Here is a 20,901-nt window from a genome sequence, read left to right on the forward strand (position 1 = left end):
CAGGGCAAACTGTTTACCGCGAGGATGTGAGCGCCTCTTTCCAGTTCCTAATGACCTTTGCTCCTTCAATAACATCAACAAGCTGGGGAGGCTGCCCACACCATTAAAACCAATTGCCTCTCAAGTTACTGAGGGACTCAGGCGCTTCCTCATTTATTTTTCTCATCTGATGTAGCTCACATGCCACTTCCTTGTCTTTAAAGAAGGGAAAAACTGTGGATTATTGATTTGCTGCTGAACAGAAGACCAACCTAAAAGCCCGGATGAATTGTCACTCATTATTGAAATTACTGAACACTAATTAAACTGGCAGCCCAAATCCCAGCAGGCCACACTCATCTGAAGCCGAGATTCAGACACTTGGGCAGTGAGAGAGAGAGAGAGAGAGAGAGAGAGAGAAAGAGCCTTAGCAACCACCAGGGTTGCAGCCTGCTTCGCATTGGTGTTTGCTTCTTAAAGACACACAGCCCTGTTTGCAGCGGTTCGGAGGGCCACCAACCACACACAGGCGTGGAAGAGTCAGCTCAAGTCTTTTCCTGGTTCTTTGCAGAAATGGAGGAGCTGTGGGGGAAGATCTGGCCCTGGTTCCCTGCTGAGAACAGAGCATGTGGTCAGGGATACCTCCAGGAGAGCAGCAGGCAGCCTCAAGCTGAGCACAAGGTCCCACTAGCACAGGCAAGGCTGGCAGTTCAGATGCCTTTGGTAGGGAGAAACTGAGTCATACTGGCCAAGAAAGGCAGTATGGGCTCCCCTGGAAGGAAACTGGGCACCAGAGCATTTCAGTTCACAAATCTAATTCAGTTTCCAGATTATGCCAGGGCCTCTTTCAAGGCCCCACAAAAGCCACATAAATTATGCATGACCACTGGTAATCCTCCTCTGACTCTGCTTAAGCAGAAACCCCCACTTTGCTTAGTTTCAAAAGGGGAAGAGTCTGATCCAAGGCTGCAATCAAGAGTTAATGTCCCATGGTCACTGGAGAAACACAGCTAATTGGGCCTCAACTAGGCCCTGTAAGAAGCCAAAGTATATACAGTCAGGAGGTGTCAGGGGGGAACTGTTGGCCAGTCACACTCAAGCAGGGCAAATATCTGAGGCTACTATACTGCTCCCTATCTCTCTCTCATGCTCTGTCTGTCTGTCTGTCTGTCTGTCTGTCTGTCTGTCTGTCTGTCTGTCTGTCTCTCTCTCTCTCTCTCTCTCTCTGTGTGTGTGTGTGTGTGTGTGTGTGTCTCTCTCATGCTCTCTCCTCTCTGTGTGTCTTCCTCCTTCCTTTTCTCATCTGTCATCTATCTGCCTGTCTACCTACCTACCTACACACACACACACACACACACACACACACACAATCTTTTCTCCAAAATAAGAAAATTTCAAAATTCAGTTTTTCCTGTAAGGACCCAAACCAGAAAATATCACACTAGTCCATCGGCAGGGAAAGGGGCAGACAGACTGGGACTTGTCTACACAGTGGAATGCCGCTCAGCAACGAAAAGGAGTAGTCTTTGAATTGTATAACAGAAATGTTGCTGTCTTTAAAAGCAGAGTTGCTGACTGGGAAGATGCTGCTCAGACAGGAAGACATGAGGCTGAATAGCAGCGCCCACATGGAGGGTCAGGTGCTGCAGCAGGTACATGCCTATCACTGCAGTGACATACAGGAATACAGAAGCTCACAGTGGGCAGAGAGCACAAGCAGCAGACAGTTCTTTCTTCCATCTCTTGAGGCTGAAAATCCCAGTTGAAAGTGAGGCAGATCTCTTCCTGTGAGGATTCACTTCCTGGCTTATGAGGGCCACCATTTTGCAAGGTATCCCCATGGTTTCCTAGGTGTGATCTTGTGAAGGGATCCAGTGTGTACAGGTGGGTGTCTCTTCTTATTGTTAGAGCCAGGACCCAGCATTTTTATCTCATGAAACCCAGATTACTACCCTAGCTGTCCTTCTCCAAATATGGTCACACTGTAGGCAAGGTCTTCAACAAACATATAGAACTTAGACCCTAATACAGACATAAAAGGTTAAGGGTTGTTATGAAAATGTTAGTTTTTCTACAGAATCTCTACTCCTTTACTGTTATTTTTTTCTATTCCTCTTTCATTTCCTATGTCCCATACTTTCTTTATCATGTTTTCTTTTTCTTTTTTCCTTGCTATGATACAAATCTCAGTTCTTTTAAAAGCAGGGACTTTCTGATTCTTGGTGTGTCTGAAGGTGTCACATTCTTAATGGTGAGTGAATCATGCTGGAGACCCGTGGGCTCCTACTGATTGGACTTGCTCTGGCACCACGAAGCTGGCATCCCAGACCCTGGCCTCTGCAGTGCCTGGAGCACACTCTGCTATCCTCATTGTGGTGACCTAGTAACAGCATCCATGTCTCCTCTGGTACTCTGCCCTTATGTGGTCCTGTGTCTAAGCATGGGCTTTTTTGTTTGTTTTGTTTTGTCTTAAATTCAGTCCTGTTGAATATGATGTGGTTTGAAACCCAGTTCATTCTGGTTCTAGAAAACCTCCATCCTCACTTGTTTGCCTCTTTCTCCTTCCCTCCTGCCTCCCTCCAACTCTCTTCTTCTTTCTGTACCTCTCTCTCTCTCTCTTCTTCTCTCTTAACCTAGACCTCCTCCAGCCCCACATCAGCATCTACTGTTTTCCATACATCTTGCCTCTCTAGTCCCCTGCCATTTTCCTGGTTCTTTTAGTTAATTAACAACATCTCATTAACTACACATTATCTACTCTCCCATTTTTTTTAGTCCCTGCTGCTTTCATTTTGCAAGTGTGTCTTCTTCTCCTATAGTCACCTCATCTTTTATCATAATTTCTTGTTCTTGTTCCATATATACCAGTCTGTTTTTAACCTCTTGGAGACTTTCCAGTCCCTCATGGTTTGTTCTGTTACCTGTTGTTCACATCCACACATCATTTCGTATCACATTTGTGCATATTGTTTAAAGTTCCTCCAAACCTCGAGTTAGGACAGCCTTTATTTACCTTATCTGTGACAGTCCATCCTCAGTGGCCACAGGTATCTCTTGCTTCATCTACTACTGCACAGTGCACCCCTAGAATCTCACTGGCTCTTCCCAACATGTATACAAAGCAGCAGATGTGAGAATTTGGGGCGAGGGGGTGTGTTCACATCCCATGGAGTCATCTTGCCAGCTAGGCATTGAGAAAAAAAAAACACCTTCATTTCTACAGGCAACAGATTCTGAGGTATCCTCTCTATGCCACCCCCCACCCCCTGTCAATGGCTCACATTAGTAACTGACTCATGGTAAGACCATTAGATTGCATCTCAGAAGGTAGCCTTAGCCTAGCTAGCAACCTCCTGTCCTAGGCTAGACCGAGCAGATCAGTTAGGAAAGGGAAGGACCCTTTGGCTGTACCTCAGATAGTTCTAAATGCCCTGAGATCCTGGCCTCCCCTTTGGGCCTGCTTTTGAGTACACAGTGAGTCTTGCCCTCTGAGAAGAGCTTTTTGGGAAAGCAGCTCATGAGAGGCAAAATGCTGTTCCAGTCTTTAGGTGTGGCAAGGAAGACATTACAGTTGGTGGCCCTCCTCCTCACAGTGCCATTTCTATGGTCCTGAAGAATCCCAAGTAAAGGAACATTCTGGAATGTTCTCATGTGTCCCTGAAGTCAAATCTAAGTGACCCCAGGAAGTGACTGTCTTGCTACTTCTCTCATAGAACTTGCCCCACCTCTGTGTCTAATGATGGGGTAGTCAGGCTATCCGGCTTCCCACAGAGATGATCCTGCTCAGTTCTAAGGAGTCTATATGTATAGGAGAAAATCAAAACTCAAATACACATCAACCTTCCTCAGGGTCAGGCACAGTGAATATAAAGCTCTTTGGGGACTCAATTTGGGTGGTATCACCAGGTGTTATGTAGAGCCTTTCCTCCTCAGATCTAGTGCTGGGAGATATTCAAGAGGCAAACCCTTCTTGTCTTTGTTGGAAATCACATCCTTTGAAGGGCCTCTATAGTTCCTACACCCTTCATGCTGCTGTGTGTGCATGTGTGCTGTGCTGTGTGTGTGCGTGTATGTGTGCATGTGAGTGTGTGTATGCGTGCCTGTGTGTGTGCGTGCCTGTGTGTGTGTGTGTGTGTGTGTGTGTGTGTGTGCCTGTGTGTGTGTGTGAAGGCCTAAGAACCTCTGTCCCAACCCCAAAACAACCACAGGTATCATCCACTGGAATGCTATCCACCCCTTTCAGTATGGACTTTCTCATTGGTCCAGACCAATTAGGCTAGATGGGCTGGCTAATGAGCCACAGGGATCCTCTTGTTTCTACCATCCCAGGGTTAGTATTATAAGCATTCAACACCACATACAGCATTTTGCATGGTTTCTGGGCATTAAAACTTGGGTCCTTATATTTTCAAGGCAAGCACTTTATTGACTGAGCCACCTCTCTTCCCAGTCCCTTATGATTGCTCTTTACTGTAGAGAAAAAAAGGCAGATTTTGAGAGGCAGCAAGGAATAGAAGAAATAGTTTGGAGAAAAACATGCTGGTTTTTCTGGAAAAAGGAGAGAGACTGAGGGATTTTTATGAGTCCCAAGAGACCTAAGGATTATAAAAAGCAATATTAAAAACTTTCCCAGGGTTCTTCAGAGAACTCATAGATGATAATATGTCCAGAGCTTGGCCAGCTAAAGTGTGTTCACGGATGTGCTCACTGACACCACTGAACTGGGGAAAAGAGGTCTCATGTGACTGCTGTCCTAGCCCAGAGTTCTCCAGACAACATGGAGGGGATAGAGGGAAAGGTATAGAGATGTGCCTACAGTCTCAGCAGCAGCAGCAGCAGCAACAACAACAACAGCAGAATTGCAAACCATGCTATTGCTGGCAAGGCCGTGAGCGAGCTGTGTTTGGTAATGTGCCCCACACAGGGTGCTTCCTTACCCTATTGAAGGAGCTGCATGCCTCACTCAAGGTCATGTGGCTGAGCCAGGATTGTATTCAGTGCCCACTGAGTACTCCTTAGGGTGGTAGGAGCTGTCCACAGATTTATTACCCTGGGGCCATCCTGCAGCAAGTCCTAGCCTCTGCTTTAATCTATATCTGTTTTCACCCTGGTCTTCATTAGTCAGGGCAAGATTCTGAATTAGAGAGAGAGCCTTGACTTCTTTCCCACAAGGCCATGCATGGGCCAGACCTCTCTTGGCAACATCCCTGGACACACTGACATGATTAGAAGCTGCAGGTTTGAACTTTGAAAGCTGTGTTTCCAAGGATATCTGCACATGGAGGTTTCAAAGGAACCCATGTGGAGGTATGCCTGTTCACACTTACAGATTGCATGCCTTTGCTCAGTCTTCTATACGGCCATTGTGTGCCCATTGCTGGGACAACCGGGATGTCAGAAGTCTTGGCCGGCCTATTTAGACCAGGAACCTGGGCACACCCCTTTTACAATTGCATTACTGTCACTGAATCCTCCTCAAGGAGGGGAGATAATATTTCAAGTAGTTAGCAGGACAGGGCCTGCAGGAGCCTGATCCTTACTGTGTGTGTATGGATAATGGTTAGAAGGACCCGGCTTTCCTATTCTAGGCTTAAATGAGGGTATAAATGAGCCAGAAAACAATAGGCTTATATCAATAACTGGTGCTGTCCAATAAAAAGATAATGCTGTATGGAGGTATGTATCTGCAATCCAAGCACTCAGGATACAGAGGCAGTAAAGGCTTGAGTTGAGACCAACTGGACTGCATTTTAAGTTCCATGCTAACCTGAGCTACATTGATCAGAGACAGAGCACCTGTCCCTGAATGAATGGATTAATGAATGAAGAATGAACGAATGAATGTGATGTGAGCCACCTACACACCTATGCAACTTGATAATTTTAAGAGTGACTACACTGAAGTATAAGAGAACCAGTTTATATTAGTTTTAGATGCCATTTGCTCCAACTAAGAGGATTTTTAGTATAATAGAAATGCTATTTATTTATAATTTGTTATTGTATCTTTGTGAGTCTTTAAATTTTCTGCCCTCTCAGATCCTGCCCCTCAGGGAAGTATGCAGCACTGGCCTATGGCAGCTGCTCTGAAGAAATCTGTGGTCAGCAGGCTCCATGGATACAGGAGTTTCCAAGGTTTCTCAGTGGGCTCCCGATGGGATGGGTGATGTCACACAAAGGTGTGGGCTGGCATAATGTGTTGGCTACATGCCCCTTCTCCTTTTTCATGGATCAGTGTTGTGACTCACAGAGTAAGCTCCTGCAGAGGTCTGTAAATTTTATCTTTTTGATTAACCAAACATTTCCCAAGCTTGTTGGGGGCACAAAACACCTGCTAATTTTGTATAGAATGTAGGTCCTACATTGTGATTATGGAAACCAAAGGTGAGGAGGACTATCTGCAGGCATGGTGGTCATATTGTCATTGCATCTGCAGCTGCTCTAGTTAGTCCCTTCTCACAGGGAGCCTGAACTGGCTCTTACAAGCAATGATAATGTGATGCTCCCTATAGAATAAATGTACCTAGGAAAGCTTAGGACACCACAGTGGATGCCCAGACAAGGCATTCATATAGCAGCAGGAAAGGTAATAGGATTTGCGGGGAGGGGTGCTGATTGGGCTGGAAAATAATAGTCACCTGTGAGCCTACTGTGTGCATGGACAAGGGCCCAGCAAGCACATCCAGATGCCTGTGTGAGCCCATGGAGGTAGATTTGTATGGCTCTACCTCCTGTGGCCCTCCTTTTAGGCAATGTTTGCATTTCAGTTGGAATAGAATCTCCAGGATTCACATTCAGTGCTTGCCGCTGAGTTTGCCTGTGACAGGTTTTGCATGAGGCTGTGAAATAGGCCAAAATCTGCATATTTCTAGTTTTTGCTTTTGCAGAGAGGAAAGGAAAACCTGAGAAGACACTGCTTAGTTACCCCCTTCTATCTGAAGGTTTGTCATCCCTCCTGGCTTCCACTTCACCTATTAATGAGAAACGAAGCCTCCCCCCCAACTCCATGGAAGCCACTGACACTGAGGGAAGCCACTAAAGTTTGCCTGGGGAAGAGCTGTGTGTCTAGTGACCATTAAACCCCAACTGCAGCTGACTAGGTGACATCATTGAGCCTGGGGACTTTAGAGGGTAGCTCATGGCTGACAGGGCTGGCTGACTCTTGGATGATAATGAACACAGAGGACCAAAAGTTATTGTCCCCCAGTAAAAACCTTCCACAAGCAACCAATAAAAGTTTAAACTGTGTTGAAGTTCCAACGACTAGACAAAAGGCATAAAAGAGAAACTGCCTTTCATGTGAGCCAGAACTGGGGTTGTGATTTCTGTGTAGAGGGAGAAGGTTCTGGGTATGGGGGCTGGGTGAGACTCCAGCTTTCCTGGAGAGAGGCTGATAGAAGCAACCAGCGCCAGTACAGTAGGTCCATTCAGAGAGGCGAGGGGTGCCCTTTCTTGCAGCCCAGATTGCTCTTTGCATCTCATCCTTGGAGCAGGCCCTTGAAAGATAAAACCCAAGAAAGAAAGAGGCCGCAGAGTTGGGATATTTGGGAAAGCACCCAGGGGACTAGCTAAATGGGACCCAGACTTTCTGGAAAGAAAGATTAGCATCCAGGGAATAAGAGTCTATTTCAAGCCTAGGAAAGATGAAGAGGGAGGGAGGGAGGGAGGGAGGGAGGGAGTGGAAGAAGGATCTCTGAATGAGAAGTGGGATAAGGATTTTGTGTGTGTGAGACAGAGAAAGAATCTGATTGCAACAGAAGTCAGCCTTCCAGCAGTCTCTTCCTCCACACAGATCTCCGAACAGTTTCTGGAACCTTCTTTTGATATTTCATCTCTGCTTTCTTTCCCACCGAATAGGATTTCTGTTCAAGAGGGCAACACAACCCAGAACAAAGCTCCATTCCTTCCCATTCAGGGACACAGTGCTGTGACACAGGCATTTTCATGGTATTTTGTTTTGTTTAGGCATCAAGTCTCATAACCTAGGCTGGCCTGAAGCTCTCTGAAGTCCTGGCTAGCTTTGAGCTCGTAGCAATTTCTGTACCTTAGCTACCTAAGGATCACAGGCTTGCCTTACTACTCCAAGCGACACAAGTGCTTCGATGATGTGAACTGGGGCTCAGAAAATGTGCAGCACACTTTTATGTTAAATTTGACAAAATGCTGATGTCCTGCGTTCCCCAGAAACAGGAACTGGGGCTGCCGAGAAGATGCAGCTGCGAGGAAGGAAGAGAGGCGCCTTCTTTAAAGTGTTTCTTGCAGCAAAATGGAGCCACCAAAGCCTTGCTTTGCCACGCCAGAGCACCCCTCTGGCCTGCTTGCCAGAGTCCACTTTCATTCCCCGTTGTTGTTGACTCTCAGGCTTGGCTGTGTTCTGAAAATCAACAAACACCGCGCCAGGAAGCATTCGCCTCATTTTATCAAATGGTACCCGGCTTGGTAATGGCCTCCCCAGATAATTCGCGCTGATCTGTGGTGATGACCAGGGGGACAGCAATGATTGTCATGTTAGTAAAAAAAATCAAAACAATCATGTTACGTCAGTTCTACCATTAAAAGACTTGCTTCTCTGCAAATTTTTGCGCTCAGTAATTAATACTCTGGGGCTTGTGGTTTCCAAGCCGGCTCTCCAGGCACAGAGATGCCACTCACCTGATAATTATTTCAGGAGACCATGCACGAATGGATGTGATTGACAAATGCAGGATTGCTGTAATTGCCTCAAGCGGAGTCGGTGAGAAAAGGAGAAAGAAAGAGGGGAGTTAACTAGTTATATGCTTACCTATCAGATGGGAGGGCGGCAGCAGAGAAGCGCCACAGTGTTGCAAGACACCTGACGGCTGTACTAATCGACCCACCAGACAGGAGCTGGAAGTCTGCACCAGGTAGTGTCCTGACACACGTCTTTACTGGAGCTATGTCCAGGGCTGGGGCCTTATGTGGTTCACTCAAAGCAGTTGTTGCTGTGTGCATGCTCCCCAAGAGACCAGTGGGACCACAGCCCACAGGACCTGCTTAATCCAAAAGCAGAGAACATGGGAAAACCCCCAAAGAACATGATTCAAAAGCTAAGCATGGTAGGAGTTTCTCCCATCGTGTGGGTTACACATAGCTTTGGTACCTTAGCCAGCTTCTGCTCCTGTGACTTTCCTCTCCTGGCTCAGAAGCATCAAGCTCAGAGGAAGTGGGCAATGGGTCTCCTAACAGAGAGATTTCCTGCACACTGGATTCAAAAAGTTGCAGAGAAGCCCTTGGTTGGCTACTCCAACTCCTATTAAAAAAATGTGCAAATAATTTGTCAAGATGATGTGAAATTGGGCACAATTTGCATAATTTGTATTTTTTTTCTCTCCTTCACATCTCTGCCTGGTAGCAGAACACCCTCTCTGAAATCCAGGCTGCTCCATGTGCTATGTGAGTGGAAGAGCCCAACTCTGGAGGTGCCCATTGGGCACCAAGAATTGTGCAGACATAGGTCTGCCCACAAACCTTCTATGGCCTCTGTATGCCATTCACATCTATAGATGGGGGACGATCTAAGTTTGTGCAATTTGGCTAATATTTTGCTCGCTATTTAAAATGTACTTGAACACCTGGCATTTAGTGAGCATTTGCTAAATGGGAGGGAAAATCAAGCCAGCAAGGTAGAGACAATGCTGGGATCAGATGCAATAAGCAGGCTCGATGGCTGACTTGCTCCTGACTTAGGTAACAGCTTAATCTCTCTGAGTCGAAGAGCCTCATTAAGCATATGGTTTAGTTTGCTTTGGGAAGTGGAAAATGAAGGCATCAGAGTTGGTTGGTCAAATTGATTTTCTTAGAGCCAGAGTGACCTGCTCTTGACATTCACAAGTGAGAGTAAGCGGTAAGAAAACTATAGAGAACTGAGGCTCATCTATGCATGGACCACCCAGGGACTCCTATGGTGATGGATGCTTCAACTCACAGCTCAAGGTTTGCATTAATCCAAGCTTGTAGTCTGCTTTTATTTAATACAGTGTTTTGTGTGCTCACAAGTTCACATGTGTAAATGTGTGTACATGCACAAAAGTGTGGAGGCCAGAGGGTAGTTTCAGCTTTCATCCCTTAGATGCCATCTACTTTTTAAGAAACAATTTAATTTAATTAGATTTTAATTGTTTTTAGATAAGAATTCTCATCTGCCTGGATCTTGATGATGACTAGTCTAGGCCTGCTAGCCAGCTAGCCCCAGGGATCCACCTGTCACCTCATTCTGGTACTGGACTATAAGCATCTGGGTATCTTTATACAGGTCCTGGGATCAAACTCAGATCTTCATACTTTTAAAAGAGGACTTACCAAGTAAGCCATCTCTTTAGCCCTTAGTAGTTTCAAAACCTGATTAATGTTGCATTCACTAGACAGACCACACTTCTAGCTGCCCGTGCTCTTTGAGAGCTCAGGTGAAATTAGTCTCACGAAGGGCAGTTTTGTACAAAAAACCACTCTGCCCTTGAAATCATTCTGGTTATGTCTCTTCAGATTGTGACTTATATAGCACAAGTATTTTCAGATTCTGGGAACTTTCTGTCAAGTGTGTACCCTGAAGGTCATGGTAACATACATTTCCTCAGCATCCATTGAAAGGGCTAGCTGCATCCTTCACCCATAAGGATTTTATTACCATCACAGGTAGGTGTGATGTTACCTGTTATTAACATCACAGGTGAATTGTGTCTCACAATTTGTTCACATTTGCATGGTTTTTTTTTGTATCTAGTTGACACTGAGTATTTATTTTCTCCCATTTATCAGTTACACGTGTTTTACTTTCAGTGAATTATTTATAGCTTTTGCCCATTTATTAAGTGCAACATTCAAAAATTTTTCTGATTCATGATTATTTTTTATACTTTAGATTAGTATTTAGCTATTTACCACAAATTATTTTCACCCCATTTATTTGTTGTTTGACTTTTTTGGTGTGTGTGCGTGTGTGCGTGTGTGTGTGTGTGTGTGTGTGTGTGTGTGTGTGTGTGTGTGTGTATCTGAGAAAGAGAGACAGAGGTAGAGACATAGAGAAAGACAGAGACAGAGAGAGAAAGACAAAGACTGAGACAGAGACAGAGAGCCAGGGAGACAGAGAGACAGAGGGGGACACATACACACACGCACACACACACAGAGGATTGAACAATGTGGGTATGGAAGCACATGTGCCAAGAGTATGTTGGCCTTCACTTTCTATCTTGTTTGATATAGGCTCTGCTTGTTGCTTAGACCCAGGGCAAGCTATGCTGGCTAGCCTGTGAGCTGCCTCACCTTCTCTTGTCCTCTTGTTTCTACAGCCCATTTCTGGGGTTGCAAAAGCACCCTACTGCAACCAGCTGTGCCTGGGATCAAATTCTGGTCCTCACACTTGGACATAGTAAATGATTTACACACTGAACCATCTCCCCAGCCCTCCTTTGACTTTTAAAGATTTTTAAAATGTGTTTGGTTTTCAAACCAGGTCAGGGTATTCAGCATGTCTACCACAAGAATAAGACTCTGACAGAAATGCTGGGAGCAGAGGCTACAAGGAGTGGGATGCTGAGGATCAGGGCCTTGAGGACATGACAAGTCCTGCTGAGGGCCTGACCGGCCCCTCCCCCATCTACCCATGGTGCCTCTGTGCATACATGACATGGACAGGTTTTCCAGTTGGAGCTTATGTGAATTGCCCAGTTAGTCTTTTGTTTGTTTTTCCTTTCTAACATAAATAATTTGGCGTGGTTTCCACACAACCATTTATCATTGCTTCTGGGTTATTAACACTCAAACTCAGGGGCATTTCTGTATATGCCATGACTTTGAGGCAACGGCTGAAAAATAATTAAAAGGCTCCCACACCATCGGTGGCCTGCGATTGCCCCCGGACGCCAGAACTGTAACTGGCCAGGCTTTGGTGACCATTGCCACTTTAAAGGCTAAATTATATATTTTTATTAGTTGCCTGCTATTTTGCTCCTCATTCCTCTACAACTCTCAGAAGAATACCATCTGGACTCAGTAATTTATTACAATTTAATTTCTCAATTTGTTCCATTGCCTCTTTTCTTGATATTTCTATCAGCAAAGTCCTCTCACCCCAGTGACAGGAGGCTGGATACCGGCAGCCTGGGAAGAGGGCCTGCTGCACAGGATGAGGCCAGCACTGCGCTACCTTCTAGGGTTGCCCTCGGGACAATGGCATGCCCTGCTCAACTGGGGTCCCGAGGACCCGAATCTATGCAGCGGCCCTAGGAAGAAGATGAGCAGTATTGAGTGCAGGTTAATCAGCAGTAGCTTTTTTTTTTTCCATGTAGATCACAACAGTGTGCAGCTCTAACTTCCCTTATGTCCTCCTTTGTGTTCAGGTAATACATTTAAATATAAGTCTTAGATCTGTGGCTAAATATGCACAAAACCAACACACCCCACGAAAAACGACAATTCGAATCTCTCTTCATGAAGCTTGCCTTCTCTGATGCAACAGGAACAGAATTCTCTTTGGGTTTTGGATGGCAGTATAGTCCTACAAGCATCTAGGGAGGAGGTGTCTGGGGCAGCATTAAGACAGACCCGGCATGCTGAGGCTTCTGACCCCAGCATCCCAACCCCATGGTCTTAGAAGACAAAAGGCCAGCCCTGTGACCATCAGCACCTCTGACTCCCACATGGTCTCCAGAAGGAGGGGCGGTTGGCTCAGAGATATTCTTCCTAGGTTGGGACGTGACAGTTGGGCAGATGCAAAAATTGGAAGAAGAAATATCCCTGGTTCTCTCCATTCTCCATGCAGCCACACCACACAGATGTGCTCCCTGCACGTGACAAGTAGCTCTTTCTCTGATCCAATGCCACCCTCAGGGGGGGATCCCTGTTCCCTTCCATTCCAGAGGTCAGACAAAATGGTGATGGAGGTTCCTGGGAAAAGCAAGTCAGCCCATCATGAACATGGAAGATGTATGTGGATGTGTATACCATGTGTGTAAATACTCACATGTGCATGTATGCAGTGTATGTGTGTGTGTGTTGTGTATGTATGTATACATGTGTGTGGTGTGTAGGTGTGGGTCTGGTGTATGCGTGTAGTGTGTGCGTGTGGTATGGGTATATGTATGTATTTGTGTTTGTGTGTGTGATGTGTGATGTGTGTGTATGATATATGTATGTAGTGTGTGCATGTGGTATGTGTATATGTGGTGTGTGAGGTAGGGTGTGTGATGTGTGTGTGTGTGTGGTGTGGTGTGTGTGTGTGTGTGTGTGTGTGTGTGTGTGGTGTGTGTATGTATATGTGTGTGCACATGTGTGGTGTGTGTGTATGGTGTGTGTGTATGGTGTGTGTGTGTGATGTGTGTGTGAGATGTGTGATGTGTGTGTGTAGTATGTGCATATGGTGTGTGTGTGTGTGTGTGTATGTGTGTGAGATGTGTGATGTGTGTGTGTAGTATGTGCATATGGTGTGTGTGTGTGTGTGTGTGTGTGTGTGTTGGGAACAGTGAGAGCAGGTGACTTTAGCTAGCTTTCTGATTTTTCTCTCTTTCTATTCTCCAACCCTTCTTCTCCTTTTCCTCCTAGAAAGAGGAAAATTGAACTGAAAACAAAGGGCCAGGAACCTTGAGAGTTCTGACTTCATGGTGGACTTACAGGCTCCTTCCCCATAGTGGGAAGCTGTGTCCCCAGCTCACCCAGAGCTCAAGGGCATCAACAAGGACTGCCCATGCCCCAGCCCCTGTGCCCAGTGCTACAATGCACTGTGAATTCACATATTGCTATAATCAGTTCACAATGGTGGTCTTCCAGCACCTTGTTGCATCTTCTGGCTTGGGTGGGGTGGGATGGGAGAGGAGAAGTGTGGAAAGGGGCATGAAGTAAGTTGACAGAGAGCAGTGGCATGGCATTCCCATGTGCATCTTCATTGATCCATGCGGGTGCACAAGTGAATGTGGAAATGCCTGGGTGTGTGAAGGCCTCTTGTGTGTGAATTTGTCCATGAAAATGAATGCTGCATGTAAGGGCTTGTGCGGGTTGTTTGTATGCATGCCAGTTAAGTCCTGGAGTGACTTCTTTGAATTTCTTACAGGAAGTGTGGGACAGTGGGAAGAAGAATCACGGAGGTAAGGAGAGGGTGGTGTTTTGCTGAGTGTGGCCCTGTAGGCTAGGCACAGTATCCGAATCCTGTACCCTATCAGGATTTGGGTGCTCTGATTAAGAAAACCACACTCTGTTGCTACTTGGAGTCAGGGACTGCAGGGTGCAATGTGAAGGCTGGCAGCCACTTGATGTAAGAACACCATTTTGATTGTGCATGTATACAGTCAACAGAAAAGCAAAAGGGTGGTTCTGACAGGAGGGGATCCCCTCTTTGTGGACGGGTCCCCCAGCTTGGTTCTTCATTTTCTGACCATTTTCCTCCAGGTTATATATGGCGACGCTTACATGGTGGGTATGGAGGTTGTTGCAGTGAGTGCTCAGCTGAAATCTAATCTCCAGCTTGATTGGCACACCTTGAAGAGATTATGGAGAAATTCAGGCTTCCAGTCAGAAAGTTCAGCATCTACTCATCCTGAGGGAGACCCTGTGGGTGGCAAAGCATGCTGGTCTCTGACCTCAGAACTCTGGCTTCTGACCCTGTAACAGAGTCTGGCACTAAATGTCCTCTGAAGACCATGAGAATGGAGGAGTCTGGCTGTTCCAAGGTCCTCAAGCCTTGGGGGAAATCACAGGCCCCGTTCTCTATCTGATCAAAGTCAGTTCACTATTCCTAGTGGAGTTCTTAGGTGTCCAGTTCTGATATACGCGGGTGTTGGGCCAGATTCCAACAGGAACTACACATCTAACTTAATGTAAACATATGCATGTACCCTACACATTTCCCCCACACTTCCAAAGTCACTCCTGATTACCATGTAATACCTTGCTTCACAAAGTTGTAACACTGGATTGTTTAGAGAATAATGCAAACAGAAACATGTGTACATGCCCAGTGCAGACACTGGGATTTGAGATATTGACACCACAGACACACAACCCATGAATCCTCAGGGCTGACTGCACCTGCCAAACACTGGCTTTTCTAAGTCTTTCAGAGAACACATGATCCCTAAATGGAGTGATCAATGTACCCTGGAGGGGAAGGACTCAAGTGTCATTTTCTCTGAGCTTAACGGAGCCATCCTGTTCTCCTCTCTGGTACACCTCAAACAAAATAACTGCCTCAGTCCAAAATAACTGCCTCATGCCCACCCACCCACCCCCACATACACATACACACACACAAATGTGTACACACTTGCTGCTTCCTGATCATGTGATCAGATGTGCTGACACACTGTCTTGGATTTAGATGTAATCACCCTAGTTTAGAGAATGACAGCTTTATTGTTTAATAAAACAAATTAATTGGCTCAGCCACCCTTGCCAGTGACTATGAGCTTTTATATATTTATCTGAAAAAAATAGGAAGAGATGGTGAAAAACTAGGGTTCAAAGCTCCCATGGCAGGCAAGCTGAGGCTCTGGGCAGACAGTACAGCAGCCTCAGCCTTTGGTTCCTCGCTGGGAGAGTCTGGCAACAAATGTGTCTGAAAGCCATTTTAGAAAGTAACCATCCAGAGGGACATTTGTGGAGGCTATTTTAAAGAATCCTCCCTTTGAGGAAGTGCTGTGTCTTTTTGGATATGGTCTTGGTCTCCTCATTTCTCCACGAGGACCCTTTGTGGACTGACTAGCTCCAGCCTCCAGAGTGGAGAAGAGGGGGAGCACTGTGGCTCGGCAGAGGGAGGAGTGATTTAATTGTCTGACTCCTTCTGTGCCAGAGAATATCAAACAGAAAGCAGCCTACAACAAGGAGCTCAATAATTAATTTCTGTGGTCCTCAGCAGCTGCCTTCTGCAGGCTTGCGCTGCGGCTCTGAGCAAAGGTTGGGTTCTGAAGTTCCACTCATTAGCCACGCGATGTATGAAAATACCTGTATTTTCAAAAGGCGTAGTGACAAGAATGAAAAATTTCAGCTATTAAAAATATCCCAGTGTCAGGGACTTTTGTAGAAGAACAAAAACCGACGGATTCCCTCAGATAAATAATGAAACGAGTGGTTGTTGGGGGGCTAGGGGTCAAACCTCCCCTGTTGACTAAAACACAAGGTTGACTTAAAAGATTTTTAGAAGTTGCTCAAGGAGCTGGGCATGAGTCTAGGTCTCTGTCTCCTAATGAAACAAAGTGGGCACCCTTAAACTTCCAGTGCCATAGCTGCATTCAAAGCACACGTGTTTTAATGGGCTGGACACTGTCTGACACCAACCCTGCAAAATGCATGTATACTAGAGAATAATTACTAGGGAATAATTAAGGGTGCTGTCCCAGGCTCTAAGTCTACCCTGGAGGGGAGGGAGTATTAAGATTTGTTTAGTCTCAAACTAACTGTGTAGCTGTACTTCCAGAGACGGGGACAGAAGGGCCACCTGGGCAGGACAGGACAGCACAGAAAAGGACAGCCATTCAGGACAGAGATCTGAAGTCTGTCCTGTCCCTATCATCCACCCAGCCTGAGAGACAGGAAGGTGTTCCTTCTGGAATTCTGGTTAGCCCAACATGAATTTGCTCACAAGCTTAAGATTCAAACCTGGGTAATGTAATTTTTAGCCCAAATTGTTCAATCACTCAAACATACAAACATTTCAAGGTAATTTCTGCAAAATCCCCGTTGTGATCTAATTTCTTATTAAGTAGAATAAAGCTGTTTGGTGTTGCAATTAATCAACTCGGGGGTTGACAGAGCTTTTCTATTTTTTAAATTGCAAAGGTCCTAGCCATGTGTTGTCTGCACACACACACACACACACACACACACACACACACACACACACACACTGGGAGGATATGCAACCATGCTGTCAAAGGTACACTCCTGCCAGAAACATGATCCACAAAGGCTATATCAAACACTATATCAACTACAAAATTGTCTAGTGTCTAAACATTGGTCAGATAATAAAATCATGTTGATGAGTCTCTTTTTACGTTTTACCAATCTCATCCCTCAAAAAGATCTCTTATAAAACTGAGGAGTGATGGTGTTTAGAGGAGGGCTAGGGACATTTCTGGCCTGATGTCTCCACTTCCCAGATCTGTGCATAAAAGCAGTTGTTAACCTAAAGCCTGCCAGCGTACTATACTTCAGACCTCTAAGAATTTGGGGCAAATGTTATTCAAGTTCTAATAATTCCTTTCAAAGATTTGTGTTTACCTTCCAGTTGAGACTGATCAATAGACAATTTATGAATAACCAATTTTGTTCTCAAGGGCTGAGAAAGGCAGTACTGGGTAAATACTCATTGGCTGATTACCATAGTTACAAAAGGCAGCACCATAGTTGCAGAGAAATGCTGTGTTCTTACTTAACAGGGAAGACCACAGTGCAGACAAAGGTTATTATGTTAAAAGAAAAAAAAAATGACTGTCTTCCAAGCAGAAGAAATGACGGGTAACAATTCTATAATCCAGCCTTATTTTAACAAGGAAAATGATCTCTTAAAACACCCCAGAGGAAAAAATAAAATTAGACCAGGTCATCAGTAGTGCAGAGAGGTAGGGTGTTTGAGCATCCTTTTCCCTTGGTTGGACCATTTTATGCTAATTCTGTTTTCCTCTCTGTGATAAACAAAGCAAGAGTGAAGTACCTAGCATCACATGGTGATGGGTCCCAGAGCTACAATTTAATACAGATCCAGTAATTCCATTGTGCAGCATAGCAAGTTCATTTAGAAACAACAAATACTAAAAACAACCAGGATAGGATGACTAGACTCATGCTATGGAAACATTACCTTTAAAGCACAGAAACTCTGTTATGGTTCAAAGGATGAGCCTTGTTCAGAGAGTGAGAGGAAGCATTGAGTGTCATGGGAAAATGTTCCGAAGACTCAGATGCTAGGGAACAGGTATGATAGACACACAGTTATGCACTGAGCGAGGCTGCTGGCAGCCAGCAGTGGGCAGAATCCACTTGCAAGGAGTCAGGCCCTGTGTTTTGTGCCATCCTGTATATTCTTCAGAATACGTGGCAAGAAGGACAGTAAAGCTGCAGGAAGCTGGGAGTCTTTGGTGATGAAGGGGTAGCTCCATCAAAGATGGAGTAGGGGCTAGTCAGTTCATTTCTCTACATGCTCCACTGGCCCATAAGGGAAATGTCCTGCTCTGCACCTTAAATGGCATGCAAATGTTGAATTGCCTATGTGATGACTCCTCTTGTCCTAAGAGAGAGTTTTACACACGGCATTCATTAAGGGTCAGACTGAAGGATTAGATGGTTAACTGTGAGAGAGAACTGCTCTCCTTGAAGCTCTGGCTTACCTGTGGATGCTGGTGGGATTATTCCTTTGCCCTTGGTGAGGAGAATTAACTTCTTTGCTACATAAGACAAGGAAGATAAACTAAATAAGACTTCCCTTTTTTTATTTAAAAAAAAATGCAGTCTTAAATCGGCAGTAAAGATAAAATTGTTGGTGTGGTCTGAGTCCCATAAGAAGTGACATTTGGATTTTATTAAATTTGCCATCAGAGACTGTATCTACATGCACAACTGCTTCTTCAATTTTGATGAAATTGACTCAATTCAGGCAGCAGAAGATGGCTGACTCCAAGGCCTGACAGAAGACCCTTGTGAACTAATTATGCCTCTTGGGGTTACTAAGTAGTCTTTTTCATAGAAAAGACACAATGTCCTTTGTTCCATATCTTGGCAAAATTGATAATGCTTTTTACAGCCTTACTGGCTCCATAATGCTTGAGAACTGTGGTCAAGGAGTTTGTTCCACTCACCTATTGGAGGTCACATGATATCTGAGAGCTTTGAAACCTGTGCCCAACTTTCTATTGACTGTGGAAATCAGTGGACATCTAGCCAGGGTAGGCCCTGCCCCTTCATGATGTTGGGAGCTCAGAAACCATGACAACAAATCATATACAGATGCTGTAAGTGTTATAGAGGTGAGGAAACTGAGGCATGGAGGGATCAGTAACCTCCTCAACCTGATTATATTGCCAGTGTGTCTACCTGGTTATTTGGCTTACAGAGAAAGTGACCACGGAGGAGTCAAGAGAGGGAGATAAAGGAACTCCTACAACAGAAAAATAATTAGTAAGGGAAAGATTGGTTTAACAGGTCTAGGAAGTATGCCAGGCCTAGGATCCATGTTGCTGCAGAAAGTCTTTACAGGGGAGAGGCAGTGTCATGCTAAGACAAATTAAGAGTAGGAGAGGCATGGGAATTCTAGGATGTAAGGCTTGACCTGCAGGTGATGGAGGTTACTATATTAATGAACAAGGTGGTCCAGACAAGCTCTTATGGTACTGTGCAGACTATAGGAGTCTGATATACCCAAATAGACTGAGTGCTGAAGTTTGGCCATGGATCATAAGAAGGATGCCAAAGGGTTGAGCGGGAGTCCAGGGCCTGCTAAGTGCCCACTATACCTGGAGGAGGAAAAGACAGAGCAAGAAAGTCCCCTAAGGCATCAGGAGAGGATTAAGAAAATACGTCAACGTGACTGAGCCAGACAGATTCTGAGATGGATTGTCAAGGGTGACTGGGTCTCACATAGCCACATGGAAAGTGCTAGAAGGGCACATCTGTGTGTAGGTGCCTTGGGAGTAAACCCAGTGCTTTTTGTTGGGAAAGCTAACAGAAATCTTACCTCTCACATTTTTCAATTATCTAACTTAACTAGAGTAATTTTTAAAAGTACAATGTAACTTTTATACCCTTACCAGATTGTTATCTTCTGTAAATTTGTGAATTGAAAGTAAGAATTCTATAAGTTCCTGGGTTGGGACAATGGCTCAATTAATAAAAGTGTTTGCTATACATGCATGAGGACCTGAGTTGGATCCTCAGCACCCACAAAAAGTTGCCTATGAAACTGACTGCAAGGTCCCATTTGTTAAAACAACACCTACACAACTCATTGAACATGGAGAAGTCAAGCTGGTGCCTACACAGCCTTCACACCTACAATGCTAGGTATTTGGTACAGGAAAGAACTGTACATGCTACCAAAGGTAAAACATAAGCACAAACCCAGCCACAAATGTTTTAATCTACAATATGTCCCACCTATGAGAGCTGCTAGTGCAATGGTGCCACAAAGGTTGTGAGAATAACCAACCAGTATCTTATTTGACTGAAGGTCCATTCACAAGATGGAATCCATTTCTGACACTGCTTGGGTGACCAAGAACCTGAGACTAGATAGCCCAAGGACCTAAACTAAAACCAAATATAACTAACTGGTCTTGTAGTAATAAAAGGACTCGTAATGATATTCTATTATACTCATAGATCAGTGCCTGGCTCACCCATCACCAAAGAAACTTCCTCCTACTGTACATAGGAAAATCTACAGAGACCTATATGTTATTCTAAGAGTGAGAGACCTTGGAACACTCATCCCTAAGTGACGTCTTCATCAAATGCCTCCCCATGGGCCTCAGGGAATCCTGTGGAAGAGAAGACAGAAAGAGTGTAAGAGCCAGAGGGGATGGAAGACATCAACGAAACTAGGCTCTCTATCTAAATCAACACGATTGATGCTCATACAAAAGCAAAGGGAGCCAGGCAGCATGGGAAGGGTCTGCATGGGTCCCTACCAGTTGGGCTACTAGAGTTAAAAAGAGAAGTGGACATATGTCACCATCCCAAACCTAGAAGCAATCTCCAATTGATAGCCACTTGCAAATAAAAATTTAGTTTCCCCCCAGGAAATCTTACTGGGGAAACAGCTACTCTTCAAGGCAGGCTGCCTGCCTGGCAGTTGATAGCCAACAGAAAAAGAACTCAGTAGCATCTTTTGAGGTTCCATGTCTTATGCTGTGTCAGAAATCTTCCTTTATGTATTTTGAATTTTATGTATTTTGTAAATATATATACATATATGCATAT

The 20,901-nt window shown here is 45.0% G+C and overlaps 1 long non-coding RNA gene across 6 annotated transcripts in view; it reads right to left on the reverse strand.

Annotated features, from left to right (window-relative positions):
* Positions 1-20,785, reverse strand: part of LOC116103136 — a 45,390-nt gene extending 24,605 nt beyond the window's left edge. For 3 of the 6 annotated variants that reach the window (XR_004123410.1, XR_004123411.1, XR_004123408.1), the window contains exons 1-6: positions 20,731-20,785; positions 20,397-20,459; positions 18,315-18,371; positions 9,101-9,250; positions 8,632-8,689; positions 2,993-3,163 (exon numbers count right to left, since the gene is read on the reverse strand). This is a non-coding gene — a long non-coding RNA (uncharacterized LOC116103136). Of the gene's footprint in view, positions 1-2,992; positions 3,164-8,631; positions 8,690-8,837; positions 8,991-9,100; positions 9,251-18,314; positions 18,372-20,396; positions 20,460-20,730 lie in introns of all 6 variants that reach the window. The other 3 variants (XR_004123409.1, XR_004123412.1, XR_004123413.1) reach the window with 3 other exon arrangements.
* Between the last annotated feature and the right edge of the window lie 116 nt (positions 20,786-20,901).

This window comes from Mastomys coucha, unplaced genomic scaffold, assembly GCF_008632895.1.
Source record: "Mastomys coucha isolate ucsf_1 unplaced genomic scaffold, UCSF_Mcou_1 pScaffold21, whole genome shotgun sequence".
In the NCBI taxonomy this organism is placed as follows: domain Eukaryota; kingdom Metazoa; phylum Chordata; class Mammalia; order Rodentia; family Muridae; genus Mastomys; species Mastomys coucha.